Genomic DNA, 11155 nt, shown 5'->3' with positions numbered 1-11155 from the left:
GATAGAGGAGTTACGAAGGTTTGAATGTATTCTGTCACACCCAGACCACGTAAAACATCAAATCATGGCAGAAATGTCGGGGAGTGTTGTAACAGAATTATTGTTTCACAACCATGGCATTTAAAGTTATGTTTTATTTATCAAACATGAAAGTTTCATTGTCTTAAACGAAAGAAAACAAGAGTACATAACAGAATTAAACTAGTTCTAGCATCATTTTTAAGTCACTAAGGCACAGGTCCGCCCTAGTGTGTCACGAACATCCTATGCAACAGCTCCTGAAAACACATGTGAAAATAGGTACGTCAGCATAAAAATGTCTATGAGACACATAGGTTTTATGAAAATAGGATTCATGACTTGAGTTTAAAGAAATGTTTAATGAAAATTAGTCATAAATCTTGTTAAGTGTTTTCTTTTATAAATCATATGAAAATTCGATAAGAAAATCAAATTATATAAAAGAAAGATGTATGGTTAATAAAATGTCCAATTAAAATGAGTTGTATAAAATTAACTATTTGTAAATCAATGACTTGTGAAAAATATGTTATATGTCTAAATTGAAATATTTTAAATAACGCTACGATATGTAATATCATACAAGCACTTATATATAGGAAGTACCAGCGGCGTATCCACCATGCTTGTACCATATTACACACGTCTCGTTACTTAAATCACTTACCCAAATAAACCACCAATGTAAATTATCCATGTTAAAACCAATTGTCAAATGTTTATGTGTGAATAAATGTCTATTATCAAAATGTCAATCATGTAATGTGTAAACCAATATAAAAGTGTATATGTCAAATGTAATGTGTAAACAAATATAATGTATGGCAAGTGAAATATATCGACTAAACCACATGTAGAAATGCACAAAACAAGGTATTGAAGTAAAACACAATTTAAATCAAAGTTATGTTTTGTGGAATAAATGCATGCTATACTGATACAAACATCTATGCGGTATTGTGAAAATGTATACATTCAAGCCTTGTGACTGTGGCGATAAACCCTTAAACAAATTAAAGGTCTATCTGAGTTATGTATATCGAATTCGGTTATTCCTTCCATCCGAACATACCTAGGATGTCAGGAACGGGAGTTGTCAATTCCTATGGTACCACTACCTACTAACGAACGGCGTGATCAATGTTAATGAATGTATTTTTGTCCCATTAAACAAACCAAATGTCATACCAAAATGTAAGCATGTGATGAAATGAAATGAAAATGTACTAAGTATGCAACAAATGGACATACATAGCATGTGATGTAAAACAAATGTACTAAGTATGATGAACATACATAGCATGAAAAGGTAATGTAAAACAATGCACTAGGTATGCACTAAATGGACATACATAGCGTGAAATGTAAATCAAATGTACTAAGTATGCAACAAAGGACATACATAGCAAAAACATAATGAAATCATGTACTATAGGTGTACTAATGAACATAACAAGCATATAATATGAAAACATAGAAAGCACGAAAGTAACAAGTAGGCACATGTATTTCACCACAAAACGTTTGAAAAATAGTAAAAGAGGGGACTATGTACTCACTTGAGATTGCTCAATAGTCTTTAGATAACCACCAAGCAAAGCTAGAAAGATCGCGGAATTAAACGGCACCTAATATAGGTAACTACGTTAATAAACGGACCTAATCGGAGGATCGGGTAGAATGAGGGTTTGTAAACCAAATGAGTGTACAAACTCATGTAATATGGTTTAACAAAGCCTATATTCTAAAACGGAACTTATCCTAAGTGCTTACGACCCATTATGACTCGTTTAGGTAGCTTACGCTACTTTAACGCGTCGTTCGCATAAAACGCGTTCGGACCGCCTAACTAGTCCTATGACAAGTAAAACATCCCTTAACATGTCTACTATTGTTGCCTAATCAGTTTAGATGTCAAAAATTATGTTACATATGCCTAAAATGAATTTATGCGTGAAAAGGGTATTTTGGTAATTTTCCTAAGGCATATAAACTACCTATCATACAACTACTCAAACGAAGTGACCATAAGGTATAACCTCGGAAGGTTATTCCATATGCAACTATGGTCACCTAATGTGTTTGGTCGGATCCTAATGATCGACCAAACGGGTCGGGTTCGAAAGAATAAGCGATTGATTAGATCGCTTACCTTACGACCCTACAAAAGCACAAATCTAAAAGTGACGAGCTAAACATGTTAAAACATGTTTAACGAGGTTAGAAAACAAGTTTGGTATCAAAACAAATGGTTCTGATACCCAAGAGTAGTTTGGTTACAAAATACGCAAAAGACGCATTTTGGCCGAAACTACGACTCGTCACTAAGCCTAGATAACGTGGTAATCAGTAGGTGTAGTCCCTAGGGACTATAACCATCATTACGCTCACGTTATGAAGTTCAAACGAACTTCACGTTGATTATAAACTGGTCAATGCAGAAAGTCAAACGCAGTTTGACTTTTAAGCTAAAAAACGCATAAAAGAACGAAGGAGGACTTACAAAGGGTCCAAAGAGATTTGATTCCAAGTATTCTCAGGTATGTAGTGAATAATCACAACACCTTAGAGAAATCTCAGATCAAATGTGAGTTTGAGAATGAAATGGTGGGGGTATTTATAGATTTGGTAGAGCCGTTAAGATCATTCCTCGTAAAACTGTAACACTCTAATTTTAATTATACTAATTCTTACCAACTAAATAAGAATATTCATGATCAGTTTAAAACAAAACATTAATATTGTTCCTAACTTAGTACATACGAGTTTATCAACCTTCCAAAAACAATATTAGGATACATAAGTATTCCTTCTATTACAAAGGTTTCACTAATGATTAACCAAGACAAAGTTGCGGAACTAATTCTTGAATGTGTTCGGTTCGTGAGCCTTGAATTGATCATCATCCGCTTGCTTGACATACTTGAAGCTGGAAAATTTAACAAATATTAGTGTGAGAATCCTTAGAAATTATGCATAATCGAAAGTACGCTTAAAAACGGATTCAATCTATGATGATATACAAAGTTTAACAAAATTGGTTGGGCTCCACCGTAACTTACGGTGGACACCGTAAGTTACGGTGGCCACCGTAAGTTACGGTGGCCACTGGGCAACTATGGCCTGCCGTAAATCAGCAAAGAACCACCGTAACAGTTCATCCTCTACCGTAAGTTACGGTAGCTACCGTAACTTACGGTAGCTTCTGCATATTTTCCTGTTTTGCTGTTGGGACCCGTTTATTCCAGTTTTTGCACTTTTAAGACATCAAGGCACAATACGGGACATTTCTTTGCAACAAGTGTGACCCGTCTTGGGTTCTTTGTTTCAACACCCACGCTCCCATTACCGGTTTGCGTGTTTAATACTATTCTTCCCATTACCCGACACCCGGGTTTATGGTCTACGGATAAGGTACTCCCGTTACCCGGTTTGTACCCACCATTGATAACCCGTTTGGTTTGCCATCATGAAGTCCCTCATTCAAGCAACCAAACCATTACAACCTTATGTTGTTCATAACTAGCAAACATTAACAATGAAGACTAAATTAACAATATTGTCGAAGCGTTAGCCACGTACCTCAAAGCTTCCCTTTTAAGCGAGTGTCCGCACCGGCTTGACTTCCCGACGCCTCACTCGTGTTGCCTAAAATACACAAGCCAATTATCATTAGAACCTTTCGGCTCATGACCCAAGCTTGTTAACTTAGCCAAACACCACAATTAGGGTTTATCAACTTCTTTTAGGCATTTTATCAAGCATCTTGTGTGCATACTTTACAATTAGTCATGTTATTCTTGTCATTGAAGTTTTGTAACCACAAAACCCCTAATTAACAAGTAGAATGTTTACTATGTCATTTTTACATTTAATTTCTGATTGTAACTTGTTTGAAACATCATCATTCACAAAATTCATACACAAATTTTGGGGCTTTTCATTCTAGGTGAAAACCCACTTCAATACATGACACAAAACAAATCTTAACACAAAATTTATCCATCAATTCTCCTGATTTCAGTTTAGTTTCTGATCCTACACTCTAATCACATGTCCTAGAATCATAACTTTACTCATTCATTCAAATATCTCTACTAATCAAACTATACCCAAAAATCAAATATCACCAAAACTGAAATTGTAACTTACCTAGTGTTAGACAAGTGTTGGTGATCAAGATTTTTGATTCATGCAGTGGTTACATGCCCAATTCACCCTTCAATTGATCAAGCTAGATGATATAAGGGTTTGGGTGTTCTTCCTTTCTCCTGGTCGTTCTCCCTCACGCACACACTGATTTTGTGTGTGTGTTTGGTGTATTGTTCCACTAATATTACTTAAGTTTCAGATTTTGACAAGTTTGGCCCCCCCTCAATTTTACATAAACTATATATAGGGCATTTTAATCATACTTGTCCTATTGTGTTAAGATACCAACTAACTAGGTTATCTTTTCCTAGTCTTTTATCTTAACTTATTACTGATATTTAGTTTAAAAGATAACATTAATATTTTCGGGGTGTTACAAGTCCACCCTCCTTAAAGAGGGTTTCGTCCCCGAAACCTGTTTATGTATAAGACAAAAATTTATACACGTACCGAAAAGTGTAGGGTAGAGTCGTCTCATTTCCTCTTCAGACTCCCAAGTGGTGTCTGATCCTTTTCGGTGTTCCCATTTGATCCTTACTTGATTAATCACCTTGTTTCTCAAGCTTTTCACCTTACGGTCAAGAATCGCAATGGGTCTCACCGCGTAGTTGAGACTATTATCCACCTCGATGTCGTCGTAGTGGATATACGCGGTTTCATCAGCTAGACATTTCCGGAGATGTGATACATGGAACGTGCTATGTATCCCACTCAACTCCGCAGGCAGTTCGAGACGGTATGCCACCCTACCGACCCGCTCGATGATTCTGAAAGGCCCAATAAACCTTGGGCTTAACTTTCCCTTTTTTTCTAAACCGGATTATTCCTTTCCATGGTGATACCTTCAGCATCACCTTATCACCAACTTGAAACTCAATTGGTCTTCTTCGTTTGTCTGCAAACGACTTTTGTCGATCTTGAGCCGCTTTCAGGTGAGCTCGGACCATGTCAATCTTTTTATTCGTGATTCCGACTACATCCTTATGTGCAAGTTCACGCGGACCAACTTCACCCCAACATACCGGAGTTCGGCACTTCCTACCGTATAGCATCTCATACAGAGCCATACCGATGCTTGCGTGGTAACTTTTATTATATGAAAATTCAACCAACGGCAGGTGAATATCCCAACTACCCCCGAAGTCAATAATGCACGCCCGTAACATATCTTCCAATGTTTGTATTGTTCTTTCACTTTGACCATCCGTTTGAGGATGGTACGCGGTGCTAATGAACAATTTAGTTCCCATTTGCTTTTGGAAATCGCACCAAAAACTTGAAGTGAACCGGGTATCCCTATCGGACACGATGGATACCGGCACTCCATGGCGTGCTATTATCTCATTAGTGTACACCTCCGACATCTTTTCTGACGTATAGGTTTCCCGGATAGGGATGAAATGGGCACTTTTGGTTAGTCTATCGACAATTACCCAAATGGCATCAAATCCCCGCGTCATCCTCGGCAGTTTGGTTAATAGGTCCATAGTAATCTGTTCCCATTTCCAAACCGGAATATCCAAAGGCTGAAGCTTGCCATATGGCTTTTGATGTTCCGCCTTGACCTGTAAACAGGTCATGCACTCTACATATTTAACCACATCTCTTTTCATCCCTGGCCACCAATAATTTTGCTTCAAATCTCTATACATCTTAGTTGCTCCGGGATGGATTGAATAGCGAGACTTGTGAGCCTCGTTAAGCAGAAGACCCTTGGCACCACATGTGTTTGGGACCCAAATCCTACCATTCCGGTATTTCATCCCATTACTTCCTTCCGTAAGGTCTTTTATCATCCCTTTTATATGTTCTTTCTTCCAGTTTTCTTCCCTTACCGCTTCGGTTTGGGCTTCTCGGATTCGCTCAAGCAAGCCTGAAGTTACTACCAACTGCATAGACCGCACTCGAATTGGAGCGCATTCGTCCTTTCGGCTAAGGGCATCCAACACCACATTAGCCTTTCCGGGGTGATAGTGGATCTCGCAGTCATAGTCTTTCACCACTTCTAACCAACGTCTCTGCCTCATATTTAACTCCTTCAGATTGAAGAAGTACTTCAAACTCTTATGGTCAGTGAAAATAGTACTTTTCACACCATACAAGTAATGCCTCCAGATTTTCAAGGCAAAGATCACGGCCGCCAACTCAAGATCATGAGTCGGGTACTTTGTTTCATGCGGCTTAAGTTGCCTAGAGGCATATGCGATCACCCTTCCCCTTTGCATTAGCACGCACCCAAGGCCTAGGTGTGATGCATCCGAATACACTACCATATCCTCCGTACCATCCGGTAAAGACAACACCGGTGCACAGGTTAACTTTTCTTTTAATGTCTGAAATGCCTTTTCTTGATCGCTCCCCCAGACGAACTTCTCATTCTTGCGGGTCAATTTGGTCAATGGCGCTGCAATTTTGGAGAAATCCTAAATGAATCTCCGATAGTAACCTGCTAACCCCAAGAAACTTCTAATTTCGGATGGATTCTTTGGAGGGTTCCATTTTGACACCGCTTCCACCTTCGACGGATCCACCAATATTCCCTCGGCACTTATGACGTGCCCTAAGAATTGCATCTCTCGTAACCAGAAGGCGCATTTTGAGAATTTAGCATATAATCTTTCCCGCCTTAATACCTCCAATACTTCTCGTAAATGGTTAGCGTGCTCCGCCTTGTTTCTTGAATAAATGAGGATGTCGTCTATAAAGATAATCACCGATCTATCGAGCATCGGCTTGCAAACCCGGTTCATGAGGTCCATGAAAGTCGCAGGCGCATTCGTTAATCCGAAAGACATCACGAGGAATTCGAAATGTCCGTGTCATGTTCGGAATGCCGTTTTTGGTACATTGTTTTCCTTTACCCTTAATTGGTGGTAACCCGATCTCAAATCGATTTTTGAAAACCAGCTAGCGCCTTGTAATTGATCGAACAAATCGTCGATTCTCGGGAGTGGGTATCGATTCTTTACCGTGAGTTTATTTAACTCCCGGTAATCAATACACATCCGCATGCTCCCGTCCTTCTTCTTTACAAATAGCACTGGGGCTCCCCAAGGAGACACGCTAGGCCGGATGAATCCCTTTTCAAGTAAATCTTGTAACTGGGACATTAATTCTTCCAGTTCTGACGATGCCAATCTATAAGGTGCCTTAGCAACTGGTTTAGCACCCGGAGTCAGTTCAATCCCGAACTCTATTTCGCGCTCTGGTGGCATTCCCGGAAGATCCTCGGGAAAGACGTCTTCGAATTCACGCACCACAGGTACGTCTTCAATCCTTGGCGTTTCTTTTTCCACATCACGTACGTAAGTTAAATATGCCTTACACCCATGTAGTATAAACTTGCGGGCTTCTACCATCGAGCATATCATGGGATTACAAGCCTTCTCCCCATAGATTATGACACGCCTTCCGCTCGGAGATGTTAGGTGTATCTCCTTACGTAAGCATATCACCTTAGCATGGTAGCGGGATAGCCAATCCATTCCGACGACCACTTGAAATTCACCCATGGACATGGGTATTAAATCAATGGAGTATTCCTCGTCATCGATATTCAATTTGCATTCCCGACATAGATCACAAACAATAAAACTTTTGTTATTACCTACTTCTACTTCCATTGGCATAGGTAATTTTGTTAATGTAAACAAGGGGTTTTGAATGAATCTATGTGAAACAAAAGACTTATTCGCACCCGTATCAAATAAAACACGTGCAAGGATCGAATTTACAGTAAATATACCTGTAACCACGTCGGGTTTCATTTTTTGCTTCAGCAGCAGTGATTTGGAACGACCTTGCCTTAGCTTTTGGGGTTTCATCCCTAGAGTCGGCACTCTCTTCCTTTCCCATCAATTCCGGACATTCTAACTTTTTATGACCCGGTTGGTAACATTTATAGCACACCGTTACTTTGTCTGGGCAATTTGCAACCCCATGCCCTATCTTGCCACATGCAACGCAAGGTTTATTCTTGAAGTAACATTCACCTTTATGAGTGCGTCCACATGTTTTGCAACTCGGAGAACCTCCTTTTGCACTTCCTTTCTTCGAAGATTCAGCTACTTTTGGCTTCTTTGCGGGACTCGGGTTTTCATCCAAGGCCCTTCTCTCACCTCTTTCAACTTGCCTTTTTAGTTCAATCTCGCGTTCCCGCGCCGCATTGATTATATCGGTGAGGCTTTCATAATGTGAGGGAGTCATGAACTCCCTATATTCAGCCCTAAGCATGGTGTGATAGTAATAGATTTTCTGTTCTTCAGTTTTGACCAAGTCATCACAAAACTTGAGCTTATCCATGAACATCCCCGTAATTTTATCAACGGTTTCACCCTTTTGCCTCAATTGCATGAATTCCTCCTTTATCTTATTTATTACTGCCTTGGGGCTATGATATTTGAGGAATGGTGTTTTGAAATCTTCCCAAGTCATTGCCCTTATTGCTTCAACACCCCTTTCGTTTCTGAGGTTGTCCCACCAATCCTTGGCTTGGCCTCTAAGTTGGCCAGTTCCATAAGCCACGAAATCACTTTCATCACAATGCGTTCGTTCGAAAACACCCTCGATATCGCTTATCCACCTTTGACAAGCAATTGGATCCACCTCTCCATTGAAGATCGGGGGTTTACACGCCATAAACTTGTTGTAAGAACAACCTTTCTTTTCTTTAGCCTTGCCTCTATCATTGGTAAGGTCTTCTCTTAATTCACCAATCTTTTCCTCCATAGTCGAAAGTAGGGTGTTTTGCATCCTTTCTATAAATCTTGGTAGGCTAACTTCGATTGCCCTTCCGACTTCCTCGGCAATCTTCTCTTTCAACTCGTCGGTAGTGAGGGATAGGACATTGTCACTAGCACCTCCAGACATCTTCTTACTGAAATGTTAAAATAATTCGATAAATAATCTTGTTCAATCACTCTCATGCCTTTATATGAGACTTCATACTCGTTATTCGGCCAAGTATATAACTTTGCCTTACCCATTTATACTAAGTGTACTTCCCGGGTTCGAGTATATTACTATACTCCTCCCATACACAATAAATCATTACCCTTTTAAAATTAAATTTTTCTTTAAATAAATTCTTACCGGATGTTGATCAAGCCTTGAACCGAACACAATTCTCCTTAACCTTAGCTCTGAATACCAACTTGTAACACTCTAATTTTAATTATACTAATTCTTACCAACTAGATAAGAATGTTCATGATCAGTTTAAAATAAAACATTAATATTGTTCCTAACTTAGTACATACGAGTTTATCAACCTTCCAAAAACAATATTAGGATACATAAGTATTCCTTCTATTACAAAGGTTTCACTAATGACTAACCAAGACAAAAGTTGCGGAACTAATTCTTGAATGTGTTTGGTTCGTGAGCCTTGAATTGATCATCATCCGCTTGCTTGACATACTTGAAGCTGGAAAATTTAACAAATATTAGTGTGAGAATCCTTAGAAATTACGCATAATCGAAAGTACGCTTAAAAACGGATTCAATCTATGATGATATACAAAGTTTAACAAAATTGGCTGGGCTCCACCGTAACTTACGGTGTCCACCGTAAGTTACGGTGGCCACTGGGCAACTATGGCCTGCCGTAAATCAGTAAAGAACCACCGTAACAGTTCATCCTCTACCGTAAGTTACAATACGGGACATTTTTCTGCATATTTTCCTGTTTTGCTGTTGGGACCCGTTTATTCCAGTTTTTGCACTTTTAAGACATCAAGGCACAATACGGGACATTTCTTTGCAACAAGTGTGACCTGTCTTGGGTTCTTTGTTTCAACACCCACGCTCCCATTACCGGTTTGTGTGCTTAATACTATTCTTCCCATTACCCGACACCCGGGTTTATGGTCTACGGATAAGGTACTCCCGTTACCCGGTTTGTACCCACCATTGATAACCCGTTTGGTTTGCCATCATGAAGTCCCTCATTCAAGCAACCAAACCATTACAACCTTATATTGTTCATAACTAGCAAACATTAACAATGAAGACTAAATTAACAATATTGTCGAAGCGTTAGCCACGTACCTCAAAGCTTCCCTTTTAAGCGAGTGTCCGCACCGGCTTGACTTCCCGACGCCTCACTCGTGTTGCCTAAGATACACAAGCCAATTATCATTAGAACCTTTCGGCTCATGACCCAAGCTTGTTAACTTAGCCAAACACCACAATTAGGGTTTATCAACTTCTTTTAGGCATTTTATCAAGCATCTTGTGTGCATACTTTACAATTAGTCATGTTATTCTTGTCATTGAAGTTTTGTAACCACAAAACCCCTAATTAACAAGTAGAATGTTTACTATGTCATTTTTACATTTAATTTCTGATTGTAACTTGTTTGAAACATCATCATTCACAAAATTCAGACACAAATTTTGGGGCTTTTCATTCTAGGTGAAAACCCACTTCAATACATGACACAAAACAATTCTTAACACAAAATTTATCCATCAATTCTCCTGATTTCAGTTTAGTTTCTGATCCTACACTCTAATCACATGTCCTAGAATCATAACTTTACTCATTCATTCAAATATCTCTACTAATCAAACTATACCCAAAAATCAAATATCACCAAAACTGAAATTGTAACTTACCTAGTGTTAGACAAGTGTTGGTGATCAAGATTTTTGATTCATGCAGTGGTTACATGCCCAATTCACCCTTCAATTGATCAAGTTAGATGATATAAGGGTTTGGGTGTTCTTCCTTTCTCCTGGTCGTTCTCCCTCACGCACACACTGATTTTGTGTGTGTGTTTGGTGTATTGTTCCACTAATATTACTTAGGGGCTGTTTGGTAGCCTCTTAATGACCATTCAGATGCTACCTCTTAATGGTTAAAAACCTCTGAATGAATAAGAGGTAACATCAAGTCTGAATGGTTAAGAGGTAACCACTGAATGGTAAATCATCACATGTCACATTCTTCTACCTTCTCATTGGTAAAATTCTTAATGGT

At 39.1% G+C, this 11155-nt stretch overlaps 1 long non-coding RNA gene across 2 annotated transcripts; it reads right to left on the bottom strand.

The window, feature by feature from the left end:
* Window positions 1-2739: 2739 nt before the first annotated feature.
* LOC110881871 lies at window positions 2740-10924 on the bottom strand. 2 transcript variants are annotated; one of them, XR_002559917.1, is made up of 4 exons: window positions 10792-10924; window positions 10222-10287; window positions 3604-3669; window positions 2740-2950 (listed from the first exon to the last, which is right to left on the bottom strand). It is a non-coding gene; the product is annotated as an uncharacterized LOC110881871 (long non-coding RNA). The 2 variants fall into 2 exon arrangements; XR_002559918.1 differs by lacking the exons at window positions 10222-10287; window positions 10792-10924 and adding an exon at window positions 4174-4255.
* Between the last annotated feature and the right edge of the window lie 231 nt (window positions 10925-11155).

This window comes from Helianthus annuus, chromosome 3 (assembly GCF_002127325.2).
Source record: "Helianthus annuus cultivar XRQ/B chromosome 3, HanXRQr2.0-SUNRISE, whole genome shotgun sequence".
Classification (NCBI taxonomy): Eukaryota; Viridiplantae; Streptophyta; class Magnoliopsida; order Asterales; family Asteraceae; genus Helianthus; species Helianthus annuus.
This window is presented reverse-complemented; position numbering and strand designations above follow the sequence as displayed.